The following is a 10,000-nucleotide window of genomic DNA, read 5'->3' as shown; positions in this document are numbered from 1 at the left end:
GGTGACGCAAGAACAACGATACGATGTTAATTAGAAACTTTTGCGCGCGTCTCAGCCCCGCTAATGACTTGGCTCCGTCGATTGTGGAAATTCACATTAAAGGAGGCGCGTTAGCGAGGCAGTTCGGGGGAATTAGCTGCTATGGCGGAGGGGGAAGTGATTATGGAAGTAATACACGGATGCAAGGGACACAAACTTTCAAAAACGAGGAAAAAAGTCACGAAAACACACACTAACATGGAAACATAAAAAAAAAAAAAAAAAAAAGATTAAAGCAAACGGATGTGACGAGAGAAAAAAAACCGGTCCCAGAAAAAAAAAAAAATCTTCGTCCCATAGCGAAAGAAACCAAGACACTAGAACGAGAAAAGCCCACCCCCCCACAAAAAAAAAAAAAAAAAAACCCGACTTTGAAAGCAAAACACAAGACAATAAAGCCGCGATAATCCCGAAATAAAGCCCATGCGACGGAATCTCCATGCGAGCCTCATGGACGCGAGGTTGACTTCGAGGAGCGACGAGGAGGCCGCGGAGGGAACTCGTGTTTGCGCTGCAATTTACATGGGAATGATTCGCTTTAAGAAGCAGTCCAACGGGCGCTCGCTTGGCCGGGACGCTAGCATTTCTCCCGTTTTCTTCGTTGTCTTCGTATTCTCGTTCTTTTCATTCGTTGTCGTCTTCTCGCTCCTGATCTTTTTCATCTTCTTCTCTCTCTCTCTCTTCTTCTTCTTCTTCTTCTTCTTCTTCTTCTTCTTCTTCTTCTTCTTCTTCTTCTTCTTCTTCTTCTTCTTCTTCTTCTTCTCGTCCCTCTCCTTCCGTTTTATATTTGTTTTTCTTCTATTTGTTCCTTTCAGATTTGTTCTTGCCTTTCCTACTACTGCTTTATTTATCTTTCTTATTGTTTCTCTTTGTTCCTCTCCTTCTTTCGTTTATTTTTGTTTTTTTTCTCTCTTTTTTCTTCTCCGGTTATTGATTCCTTTCCTTCTGGATTATTTTTTTATGTTTCATCTTTCTTCAATTTACCTCGTTATTTTTTGTTGCTTTCCAATTACTTTTTTTTTAGTTGCAGTATTTTCCTTTTTTAGCTGGCTTTTTTTTTGTCACTCTGATTATTTTCCTTCATATACACTTCTATCTTCACCTCTCTCCACCATCGTATGTTATCACCATCAACATCATACCTTTTGGTATCACCCTCTTTAAGCTGATTATCCTCACACTAATCACATGATCACTATCACCACCATCATCATTATTATCATCACCATCACCACCATTACCGTCATCATCTTCATCGTCACCATTACCACCATCAACATCATTATCACCACTTTAATCATCTTCATTTCCGTCGCCAACACTCAGCACAATTCCTCACGGCACCAATTTTCTAAATTTGCTAATCACTACTGCAACTCGTTTTCGCCGGAATAATAACGATAATGACACCATTAGCCACGGACAACTGGCACGCAGACTATCTGTCACGTGATATCCGAATGCATCTGATAAAACAGATGCATGAGCGGATACTTGGATGGATGGAGTGTGAAAGTGGGTTAGTAGGTGGATGATGAAATATTAAGTGAGCGAACCAATGACAAACGCACACCTACACATGCACGCACACACACAGAGACACAAAGACACAGAGACACAGAGACATAGAGACATAGAGACATAGAGACACAGAAACACAGAGACACAGACAGACAGACAGACAGACAGACAGACAGACAGACACACACACACACACACACACACACACACACACACACGTTCAACACCCAACAACACAAGGTTAACTTACCCTCTCAATATAAGCTAGAAGAACGCAAACAAGCAAGCACTTAGCCACAGATACTCCAACGCAGTCAGCTGTTTGTTTTTACCTTGTGGAACCTGTAATGGAGGAAGAGAGTTAATTAGTTAAAACGTCCCATTTTTGAGTAAAGACATAATGACAAGTTTATACAAGACTAGCGACAGAGAAAAAAATATTATTGTGCCCTGTTCGTTGGCATACAATCACCTTACGTATATCTCTCACTGTCTGTCGCCGCCCCTGTCACTGTCTTTTGTGTTTGTCACTGTCATTGTTTCTGTCTTTGTAAATGCCTTTATCATCGTCACTATCTCTGTAGTTTACTATCTCTGACATTTACTGCCTCCGTCCTGTCCCCCCCCCCCCCCCCCCGCCCCTCCCCCCTACAAGACGTGGATTATCCCTGGTACTTTACGCGCGAGGGAAGCAATCATAGTCGGGGCGGGGCGGAGAAGATGCTTTCAGCTAAAGCCCTTTGGAGTTAACGAAATTAGTTTTGGCAACCGAGGCAGCATCTGCTCTGCCATTCCCGCGCACGCATCCCATTATCACCAAAGCAATTCTATAACTAGCATAACACCCGCGCTTCTCCTCCTCCTTCGCCTGCCGCGTGGGGGACAGACAGCCGCCGCCGATACTGTGCCACCTCCAATAACATCAATAAACCTGTTAAAAAACGGCATCTTTAAAGTCCCACTCCGCCGACGGGTGTTGAGCGCAACATCAAACAAAAAGTGACACGAGTGATCACGCTTCGCATGCAACACGGCTCAGAGTCAGGAGAGGCATGGGGGGGAGGTGGGGGGAGGAGGAGGTGGAGGGGATGGGAGGGGGGAGGGTTGTATCATCCGTTTCTGTCTACAAGTCTCATATATCCCGCCCCCATACTCTCTTGGTCTTTATTCGCTCACTTTTTTTCTTCTGTACTCGTTTCTCATCCTCTCCCTTCTCTTTTACTCTGCGTGTCTGTCTGCATGTCCTTCTGCCTGTCTGTCTCCTTCTTACTCTGCATGTCTTTCTTTTTTCTTTATTTCCTTCATTTTGTCTCTCTCTCTCTGTCTCTCTCTCTCTCTCTCTCTCTCTCTCTCTCTCTCTCTCTCTCTCTCTCTCTCTCTCTCTCTCTCTCTCTCTCTCTTTCTCTCTCTCTAATTCTCAACTCCTTTTCTTATATTCCTCTTCCCATACCCATTCCTTCTTCCCTTAAATCTGACCTATCATCATCGTCTTTCATAATTAACCCCCACCCCCATTTTTTTGACAATCCCCCATTTCTCTTCGTCCTTTCTCCCTCGCCTACTGATCTTACGCATTTCTTTCAACTCATTTTACTTGCTTATGATTCGCGTTTTTGTCCAGGTCCGGGACAGGGTGAAGAGGACAGGCCGAGCGAGTGCCGGGGCGAGGGCGGTGAGGGTGACAGCGAGCATAAAGGCAGCAGACCTCTGGAGGCGCATGTGGGTGACGGCGGGACTAACGGGACTTGGGTGGGGGCGTGAGCGTACATAGGAAGGGGAGGGGAGGGGACGGGAGAGAGAGAGAGAGAGAGAGAGAGAGAGAGAGAGAGAGAGAGAGAGAGAGAGAGAGAGAGAGAGAGAGAGAGAGAGAGAGAGAGAGAGAGAGAGGGGAGGGAGGAGATATAGAGAGAGGCTAAATAACTGCAATACATGCACACTACAAACAACTTACTACCGCCTACGAATAAAAAAAAAAGTTCCCACGCGTCACATCACCACAAGAAAGGGATCCTAACGAAGGAGGGTGGCTGATCCTCGAGCGATGATGAGGACATCCATCAAGCATTCGCGGAAGGGGTGGGGGGAGGGAGGAGGAGGAGGAGGAGGAGGAGGAGGAGGAGGAGGAGGAGGAGGAGGAGGAGGAGGAGGAGGAGGGTTACGGCTGAGTAATTGAGTCAAGTTCTATTTGTGAATTTGTCTTTCCGGGAAAAGTGGTTGGTGCTTGAACAAGGTGAACGAGACCGATATGCAAACATCCCGGACTTATGATTGTGCTTCATCATTTGACTTTTTAAATATAGAACTGAGGCATAAACCGATCATCTTATTAATGTCTTTGCTCACTATCACCGCGAAATAACTGCTTTTATATATATATTATAAAAAATGCCAATTTCTTATAAGAATACAACGGCACACAGGAAAACAGATTCCATGCAGCAGGTAAACTGAATTCCACGAGACATCAGTGCCGGAGAAAAGGACGATCCAATTACCAGGATTCTCGGAAAGCGTAAAGAAAACGAACGAAAGAACGGAGGGAAAAAAAAGAGCAATATCCAATATCAAATAATTACGATAATGAAAAAGAAAGAAAGAAAGAAAGAAAAAGAGAAGCCTTTCCCAACGCGTCTTAAAATGGAAACGTATCGCCCGGGACCCCGTCTGGCACAAACAGACACGGAAAACGGATTCCTTTTTCGCCCTCATGTCCGCCATTGTGTGCTCATGTTCACCAAGTTGAACTCTCCAGCCGAGTGGAAGGGGCCGATGCGAGGGAGGAGAAGGGCGTCCCCTGGCTCTAACCCTGCCAGCGAGGGCGTAAAAGGGGGGAAACGACGAGAAAGAAGAAAAGAAAAATGCAAGAGCACCGGCGCAGGATGAGGACGCGAGTCACTGATTACCGGAACATCACCGGAGTTTTCTTGCCAAGAAATGGAGAGGAAAACAAGAGTGAGGGGAACATACGCGATCGCTTGGCAAACATGCGCTCTGTCTCCTGATCGCTCGTTTCTTCCGTCCGTGCGTCCCTCTCTTCCTCTCCCAATGCTCTCTCGTAAGATGTATAAAATGAAGAAAAAATAATAATAAAAAAAAGAAAGAAAAATAAAAGAAGAGAGCGAGGACGAAGCCACGTGGACAAACAAGACAAGACAAAATAACACTTGTGACGACAGAAGCAGACGAATGAAGACCAAAGACTGTTCCTCCAATTATGGAAGCGCAAAATCTCTCAACAAATAAGAAAGAGAGAGAGAGAAAAAAAGACGGATCTCTTTTACAATCCTCAAAAAAACACCCGTAAAAAAAGTCTGAGAATCAATGAAAAGGTCTGAAAGAAGAGAGATAAAAATAAAAAGGAATAAAGAGTGAATTCGAGGACGAGGGCGACCGAGAGATCTAAAAATGCAGGATTTACTGGAAGTCTTCAAAGTCTCCTTCCGCTGATGAGAGGAGTGCCAGGGAGAAACTCTTTAAATAGACCCGGTTCTTTCTGGAATACCGTGGTATCTGCTGCATGAGCGCTGTCCTCCGCCGGCAAGGGGGATCTGCGCCGCGCTCTTTGTTGGGCGATTTGGCTGCAGCTCAGGACTGAAGAAGAGGACAAGGAGGCCGCAAACACCCACTTGCGCTTTTCTGACTCACTCGCTTGCTTAATTGCTCATTCCTTCCTACGCATGTATTACCCTTTTCTTCTAACTTTCTCTGTCTCTGTCTGTCTGTCTGTCTGTCTGTCTGTCTGTCTGTCTGTCTGTCTGTCTGTCTGTCTGTCTGTCTGTCTGTCTGTCTGTCTCTCTCTCTCTCTCTCCATGTCCCTCCCCCCTTTCCTCTCTCTCTCTCCCTCACTCACTCACTCACTGACTCACTCACTCACTCACTCTCTCTATCTCCTCGTCTCCCTCCCTCCCTTCCTCTTTCTCTCCTCGTCTCCCTCCCTTCCTCTCCTCATTTCCTTCCACCCTCCATCTCTCCCTTCCTTCCTCCCTCCCTCTCTCCCTTCCCCACTCCTTCTCTCCCTGCCTCCTCTCCCTCTCCCTTACTTCCTCCTTCCCTCTCTCCCTCCCCTCCCTTCCTCATTCCTTCTTTCTCCCCACTCCTTTCCAGTCTCTCCACCTTCCTCTCCATCTCCCTATTCTTCTCCCACCCTCCTTTATTTACCTTTACCTAACATGCAATATCCGTTGCACTTGGCCCATCCCCCCTACTCCCCTCCGTCGCCGCCCCCCCCCCCATCCCCCAAGCGGGCATTTTCCATCCCAAGAGCGCAGCGCCAAGCAACGCTAATCTCCCTGGAAGGCTAGCTGAGACCCGGGCTAATGTATTCCGTCCTGGAAGCCACGCTGCTCTGGCTCTAAGATCTCGTTCTCATGGTAAGTGATTTATCCTGCGAGTCCACCGGCGGAGACGAGCAAAGGTCAGAGGATTTCCACAAGACGGCTGAATGCTGCAGGAATTCACCTGCTCCACTCCCTGGCGTGGGGCGGGGAGGGGGGAGGGGGGGGACGTGCGGAAGGGGAGGGGGGTGAAGCTCACTCCTACGCCTGTCTGAGGGGCGCGCTGCATCCTATGCGCGTCTTTCCTATTTTCATGCTACCCCTGTGTCTCCGAGACGTGTATCCTCCGATCCTTTTCATCTGCTGGTCAATATCTCATTTTCCTCCGATAATGCACACCCACGAGATCTGCCCCTTTGCCCGTGACAACTCATCACTCGATACCCACCGCAAGGAAAACCACTTCGGAATCCCACTTTCACACTTACTCACTCCCTCACCCACTCATACACACTTAATCACCCTAATCAACTTGTTTAATCCACGTCCTTCGCCAACCTACTCATCAAAAGAGAGAGAGAGAGAGAGAGAGAGAGAGAGAGAGAGAGAGAGAGAGAGAGAGAGAGAGAGAGAGAGAGAGAGAGTGAAAACTAACGTAAAATATCTTACTCGTCTAAATATACAGTGAGCGCAACGCCCAAACTCCATTAGTGTAAAAAGCTCTAAATATCAGAGGTTGTCGATATTCTCATCAATTTACTGCGTGAAGCTCCACCAGTCCCATGACCCCGAGGATCCGCGGCGATGAATTGCTGCCAAAAGCCACGAGAATGGGGGTCTAATTTTCTTGTCTCTTTATCTGTATCTCCTTCTGTCTCTGTCTCCCTCTACCTATCCTTCCCGCTCTCTGTCTCTTTTTCTTTCTCTTTCTTTCTCTTTCTCTCTCTCTCTCTCCCCATCCACTTATTGCTCTCCCTCTCCATCCCACTCCTACTTTTTCCATTTAACTCTCTGTAAGAAGGGTAATATCAGAAATAATAATGACAAACAATATTGGAAGCGCATAAAAAATCGACAAACCCATTACCAACAATACAAACAAACAAAATCATCACAACAATAACCGCAAAAACACAACAAAATCCGGTAACCATTGCTCCCTCATCCCCGCCCCCTAAAAGCAAACAAACAAACAAACAAATGCACAAATAAGGAGGGAGAGAGGGAGAGGGGGAGGGAGAGGGAGGGAGGGAGAGAGGGAGAGGGAGAGGGAGAGGGAGAGGGAGAGGGAGGGAGGGAGGGAGGGAGGGAGGGAGGGAGGGAGGGAGGGAGGGAGGGAGGGAGAGAGAGAGAGAGAGAGAGAGAGAGAGAGAGAGAGAGAGAGAGAGAGAGAGAGAGAGAGAGAGAGAGAGAGAGAGCGAGAGCGAGAAGAGCACCGCAAGCCTCGCCGCCAGCACGTGCAGGCCCCCGCCGGCCGCCCTCCAAGGCACAGTCGCAGAGCGGCATCCCGGCGAGCACGAGGGCGGCGGCCCGCACGTGCTGGCACTGCTCGGGCGTCGGCGGGCCTTGGCGAGACACTACTTAATAAGATTGCTTCTCCTCTCCCCTTTTTCTCCCCTGTTTTTCTTTTCCTGTTAATGTTTTGTTTGTTTTTTCTTGGCATTTCCCGGACATTATCTCTTGATCTTATCTTTATTTTCGTTTTAATATTTTCCTATTTTGGCTATTTTTTCTTCTTTCTTTTTTGTATTTTTTTCTCTTATAAGACTAGTCTTTTTGTTTCTAATTTATTTTCCTATTTCTTTATTCTTCTATTTTTTTACTCCCCCATAGTGTTCTCAATCTATTTTTTTTATTTTTCGTTTTTTTTTTCCATTCTCTGTCTTTATCCCTTTCCTTTTTCCTCGTCATCTCCGTTTTTTTAATTATTCCTTTTCTCATTTTTCTTTTTCACAAACTTCTTCTCTTATTATTTTTCGGTATTAATCTTCCATTACCCTTTCATCCTCCTTCATTCTTTTCTTCTCCTTACTACTCCCTTTCCCCTATCAACCCCCTTCCAACACCTTCCCCTCATCTCATCTCTCCTCTCCTCTCCTCTCCTCTCCTCTCCTCTCCTCTCCTCTCCTCTCCTCTCCTCTCCTTTCCTCTCCTCTCCCCTAGCCTCTTCTTCTTCTCCACTCTCTCTCCTTTCTTCCCTTCTCTCCTCTCTCCTCTCTCCCCTCCTCTTCTCTCTCCTCTCTCCCCTCCTCTTCTCTCTCCTCTCTCCCCTCCTCTTCTTTCTCCTCTCTCCCCTCCTCTCCCCTCTTCCTCTATCTTCTCTCCTTCCCCATCCTCCCCTCCTCTCCCCTCTTCCTCTCTCTTCTCTCCTTCCCCATCCTCCCTCCCCTCCCCATGACCCGCTAGCCAAATCCTGCCCTGCACATGCCTCTCAGGGTGTTTAGAGAAGACCCAAACACGCGCACGAACAATAAAATTTGATACGAAAGAGGAGACAAAGAGAGAAGGGGAGTGAAGAGGGGGGGGGGGAGAGGACGGAGAGAAGGAGGAGGAGAGGGAGATAGGGGAAGGGAGAAGAGAGGAGAAACTGAAGGAAGTGTGGTTAGGGACTAGAGAAGCAGAGGAGGGATCAAGGCGAGAGGGAGGGGGAGAAGGAGAGAGGGGTAACGGAGATGGGGAAGAGAAGAGGCAGGGTAAGAGGAAGGCTAGAAAGAAGGGAAAAGGGGAGAAGGAGAGACGGATAACGGAGATAAGAGAAGAGGAAGGGCAAGAGGAAGAGGGGAGATGGTTAACGGGGATGGTGAAGAGAAGGGGCAGGGCAAGAGGAGGGCTAGAAAGAGGGGAGAAGGGAGGACAATACAAACACAAATAAACAGAGGGTCAAAGGGAAGCACTGGCAGGACTCTAAAGACATGATGAGACTTGATTTCATCTCCAGGAAAAATGGTTGAGGATTCTCGTCTTTTTATGATAATCTCTTCCAGTTCTTCCTTTTCTTTCTTCTGCTGTTTCCAGGTATTCCTTACCCTTCTCTTTTCTTTTTTTCCCTTTCCCCTTACTTTTTTTCTTCATCCCTTTCTTTCCTTTTCCTTTTCCTCTTCCTCTTCCTCTTCCTCTTCCTCTTCCTCTTCCTCTTCCTCTTCCTCTTCCTCTTCCTCTTCCTCTTCCTCTTCCTCTTCTCTTCTCTTCCTTCTTCTTCTTCTTCTTCTTCTTCTTCTTCTTCTTCTTCTTCTTCTTCTTCTTCTTCTTCTTCTTCTTCTTCTCCTTCTCCTTCTCCTTCTCCTTCTCCTTCTCCTTCTCCTTCTCCTCCTCCTTCTCCTCCTCCTTCTCCTCCTTCTTCTTCTCCTTCTCCTCCTCCTCCTCCTCCTCCTCCTCCTCCTCCTCCTCCTCCTCCTCCTCCTCCTCCTCCTCCTCCTCCTCCTCCTCCTCCTCCTCCTAACCGCTGTTACTACACATGATAGGTATAAAAAGCGACACATCAAAAGGCGAGAGATCTGACGAGAAAAGTTTTCCTTGAAGATGAATGCACCGAGATCCGCTGGCATGACACTCCTGAGAGGGAAGGAAGGGCGAAGAAGGCGGCACAAGGAGGGGGGGAGGGGGGGAGGGGGGGAGGGGGGGAGAGGAGGAGAATGAGGATAAGGGGAGGAGAGGAGGATGAGGGGGGAGCAGGAGGAGGAGGAGGAGGTGGTGAAGAGGAAGAAGAAAAAGAAGACAAAGAAGATTATGATGAAAAAGGAGGAGATGGAAGAAGAGAAGGGGAAGGAGACGAAGACGGAGGAGGAGGAGAATGCGAAAACGAAAACGAAACGAAAAGAAAAAAAAAATAGAAGGGAATGTGTGAGCACAGGAGGGAGGGAAGGAGATAGATGGGGGGGGGGGTCAAAATCCATTACCAAAAGTTTCCTCTTCTATCTGTCCTCCAACTCCTCCTTAGCACTTCGACCTCTGTCTTCACCTCTCTATTTCCTTATCTCTATGTTTATCTCTTATCCCTTCCGTTCTCTCCTTTGTCTTCCCCCATTCCTTGCTCTTTCTCACTCGGTCACCTTTTCTCTTTTCCTCTCGTTCCTCATCCTTATCACTCTTATTCTTTCTCCCATTCTCCCATTTTTCCCGAATTTCTTCTTCCTCTTCCCCTCTTCTCTCATCTATTAACGTCTCTT

At 47.4% G+C, this 10,000-nt stretch overlaps 1 protein-coding gene across 10 annotated transcripts in view; it reads right to left on the bottom strand.

The window, feature by feature from the left end:
• LOC125026615 (mucin-12-like) overlaps positions 1-10,000 on the bottom strand; it is a 325,253-nt gene that overhangs the window by 138,590 nt on the left and 176,663 nt on the right. For 7 of the 10 annotated variants that reach the window (XM_047615176.1, XM_047615185.1, XM_047615186.1 and 4 more), the window contains one exon: positions 1,893-1,902. The exons of the other annotated variants lie outside the window; for them this stretch is intronic. The gene's annotated coding sequence lies outside the window, so the exon portion shown is untranslated. The remainder of the gene's footprint in view (positions 1-1,892; positions 1,903-10,000) is intronic. 10 annotated transcript variants of the gene reach the window in all.

This window comes from Penaeus chinensis, chromosome 6, assembly GCF_019202785.1.
Source record: "Penaeus chinensis breed Huanghai No. 1 chromosome 6, ASM1920278v2, whole genome shotgun sequence".
NCBI classification, from domain to species: Eukaryota; Metazoa; Arthropoda; class Malacostraca; order Decapoda; family Penaeidae; genus Penaeus; species Penaeus chinensis.
Note: the sequence above shows the minus strand (reverse complement) of the source record. Positions and strands in the feature narration are given on the sequence as shown.